This window comes from Miscanthus floridulus, unplaced genomic scaffold (assembly GCF_019320115.1).
Source record: "Miscanthus floridulus cultivar M001 unplaced genomic scaffold, ASM1932011v1 fs_292_1_2, whole genome shotgun sequence".
In the NCBI taxonomy this organism is placed as follows: domain Eukaryota; kingdom Viridiplantae; phylum Streptophyta; class Magnoliopsida; order Poales; family Poaceae; genus Miscanthus; species Miscanthus floridulus.
Genome location: NW_027096529.1, coordinates 1 through 3521, shown reverse-complemented (window position 1 = coordinate 3521; position 3521 = coordinate 1). Strand labels below are relative to the sequence as shown.

Sequence of the window (3521 nt, the reverse complement as noted above, 5' to 3'; positions counted from 1 at the left end):
CAAAGAATCTAAAGATCCAAATAATTACCATGCCACAACGTAGGCTTGTATCCTAGTACGTGTTTGCTTAACACCAGCAGTCACGCACCATGCTAGAGCCTGGTTCTTGTGCATGATGTAAACTTACAATAAAATATGCTGATAAGTTCTCGCATATATAGAACTGATGTTTCGCTTAAAAAACATATATAGAGGAGAAAAAACTTGAAACGACAGACGAGATATATTGGTCTCCAATCGCGTCGCATTTGTAATCTACATGCCATTACAACAATAGAATGGTGTGCGTTGGAGGTGATCACCCAATCGCTCTAAGGGCAGTTCCAATGGTGTATTGATGATGGTTTCTATTCTCATTAAATGACTTGCCACGTAGGTAAAACATTGATATGGCAACGTAATTAATGAAGAAAGAGAGCAAAAATCCTAGAAATCAGGTCTTCTCTTGACCCAATGCACCAAGAAACCATTAAAATCACCATTGGGGAGAAATCACCAGTTTCTAGGAGCTCGTGCCGCACTCCCATTGGAGAACGAAGATAGAGTTGAGAGAGAGAAAGATAAAATAATTATTACTCATAAAAATCTTGAGTTGAAAAGCAATATTTTTTTTTGTGCGGTATTCTATGTTATAAAAACTACTAGTTTTTTCCCGGGACTGCCCTAAACCTAAGCAAGGAAGCATTGACAATTAACAACCCCGTTAAAAGACGCATCTTGGTCCGCTTGCAGAGGTTCTACTGCAGCTTGGAGAAGGTCACCAGGCGGCTCTTGGGGTCCTCGATGAGGACCAGCTCCCTGCGCCTCCGCCACTGGCTCGTCTTTCCAGTCCGGCGAGGCGACACCATCGCCGCGGCCGTTTTCTTGGTCCCGTACTGCCCTCCCTCTCGCGCTCTTAATAACGAAGGAAAGAATAGCGATGGGGAGGATTGCCGTTGGGGACTGGTGAGGAAGGCGTGTATTTGTACTTGCAGATGAGGATATTACAAACTCAAATATGGAAGGCTCCGGTCAAGGACGCTGCGGTGGAATTCGACAACCAGACGAGGATATCCCAAACCAATCATGGAAGGCGTCGAATTCAACATGGATTCGACAACCAATTGGTCGAATTAAAATAGGATTGTTTTTTCCTCTCGTTTTTTTGGTTATTTGAATTCTTGCCATTACAATTTCTCCAGTTTTGAAGAATGTCATTACTATTTGTCTTATTGAAAACTTGCCATTACTATTCTGCTTTCTCCTCACCCTTGCCCTTTTCTACATTTGGAGCGTAGCTAGGCCCACCTGCAGGTGCCGTATTTCCGTATGTGCCCGTATTGCCCCTGTACGAGGTGGTGCAGCCGAGGGTCTTGACGCTAGGCAGCTTCCTAACGAGCGCATTCTTGGCGGCCATCTTCCTAGTCCCGAGCGCGAGGCAGGTGGTGATGACGGCGGGCAGGCCCTCAGGTATGGCGGCGACGGCGAGCGCGACGGCGATCTCAAAGTAGTAGGTGCACTTCTCGAAGGAGAAGCTGGCATTCCTGGCACCCATCCCCCCTGGAGGTCGAAGGTGAGGAAGTACTTGACGTTGATGAGCCAGACGAGCGCGCAGATGAGGCCGATGATCTTGGTGAGCGCCTCCCCGAACCCGTTGAGCTTCTTCTTGAGCGCCGTGTCGTCGTCCTCCTGCGACGCCTGGTGGATCTGCGCGTGGATGGCGCTGATCTCTGTGGCCATCCCAGTGCGCGCGACGATGCAGAGCGCGGCGCCGTTGACGACGGTGGTGCCGGCAAACACCATGCACTCCTTAGCCTGTATATCGACGTCCTCCACCGGCAACGCGCGAGAGGTCTTGTTGACGGACACCGTCTCCCCGGTCAGCAACCCTTGCTCGAGGCGGAGCGTGGAGGTGAGCAGGCTTGCGACGCGCATGTCGGCGGGCACCTTATCCCCGACGTAGAGCTGCACGACGTCGCCCGGGACGAGGTCCCGCGTGGGGACCCAGCCGCCGTCGTGAAGGACCGCGGCGTGGTGGGACTGGATCTCCCGTAGCGCGTCCAGCGCCCGCTCTGCGTTGGCCTCCTGCCACACCCCGACGGCCGCGTTCACGACGAGGATGAGGAAGATGACGAGCGGCTCGACGAAGGCGGCGAGCGTCGGGGCGGCGCCCGAAGAGGCGGAGGAGGAGAGCGCGAGGAGCAAGGAGACGGCGGCCGCCGCGAGCAGGATGCGCACCAGCATGTCCTCGAACTGGTCCAGCAGCAGCCGCAGCAGCGATGGGCCCAGGTGCTCCGCCAGCTCGTTCGCCCCGTGGACGCGCAGCCGCGCCGTGGCCTCGGCGGATAGGTCGCGGGTGATGGAGACCCCAACCGCTCCTCGCAGTCCAACACCGACCGCGCCCACGCCGGGAACGTGGATAGGTCGTCTGCGTCGCCGGTGGCGGCGGCGGGCACCGAAGCGGCGGCGGTGGAGGAGTCGGGTGGTTGGTTGATTGGCGTGCAATGCGGAGAGCCGAAGACCGGAGCGCGCCGCAACGAACCAAGCCAACGAAGCAGGGGATGGCAATGCCCACGCTGGGGATGGACGGATGAAGTAGAGTGCAGGCACGGGCGGCGGAGTTGTGGGAATCCGAGCGGCGGCACGCGCCGCGGCACTGGCAGCGGACTGCTCAGCCTTATCCTCTCATACAGGGGCAATACGAGCACATACGGAAATACGACACCTACAGGTGGACCTAGCTATGCTCCAGATGTAGAAAAGGGCAAGGATGAGGGGAAAGCAAAATAGTAATGGCAAGTTTCCAATAAAACGAATAGTAATGACATTCTTCGAAACTTGAGAAATTGTAACGGTAAGAATCAAATAACTTTTTTTTAAGCCGGAACTCGGAAAACCATGTAGTACAAAGTACGATTGATCGATTCAGAGCCTGCGCGGTCCGCTGCTGTTTCCTCATCATCGGTCATCGCCGATTCGCCGTCGCCGCCGGCTACCAGATTACGAACCTTAGTCGATCTAGTTGCGCACGGGCGGCCCACCAGTTCGATGCTCGCCAGTCGCCATGGGGATCCGATCATCAGATCAGCCGCTCTCCTCGATTCTCCCTAGCTGGGTAGTGGTAGACCAAGGTATTGACCGCAAGGCGCTCGCCTCCTTTCGCCACGACGACGACCCTAGCACGCCGGAGGCTCGCGCCAGCAACGGCGAGATCGTCCGCGTGTCGTTCACCGTGCGCCCGCTGCCGGGTGCCTCCCGCCTCTGGGTCCACTGGCCGGAGGGCCGCAAGCCGTCCGGCTGGAACCGCGTCGTGGCGGCGCACGGCAACGCCGTACTCTTCCGTCTCGAGGTGGACTTCGAGGGACTCCCCTCATCGTGCTCCGCGATCGATCACTTCATCTACTGGGCCAGCCCTTCCAGCAGACCGAGGAGGAGATAGAGGCAGCTCCGGTGGGCTCCTGGCGGAGAAACCCATGGATGACACTAGGCCGCAGAGGCACCGGCCTGCTGCTGGATTGTGATACAGGAGATTTCGTGGTGGC

General features: G+C 56.1%; 1 pseudogene; it reads right to left on the bottom strand.

Moving 5' to 3' along the window:
• Positions 1–1228: 1228 nt before the first annotated feature.
• On the bottom strand, positions 1229–2948 carry LOC136531157 (calcium-transporting ATPase 4, endoplasmic reticulum-type-like; annotated as a pseudogene).
• Between the last annotated feature and the right edge of the window lie 573 nt (positions 2949–3521).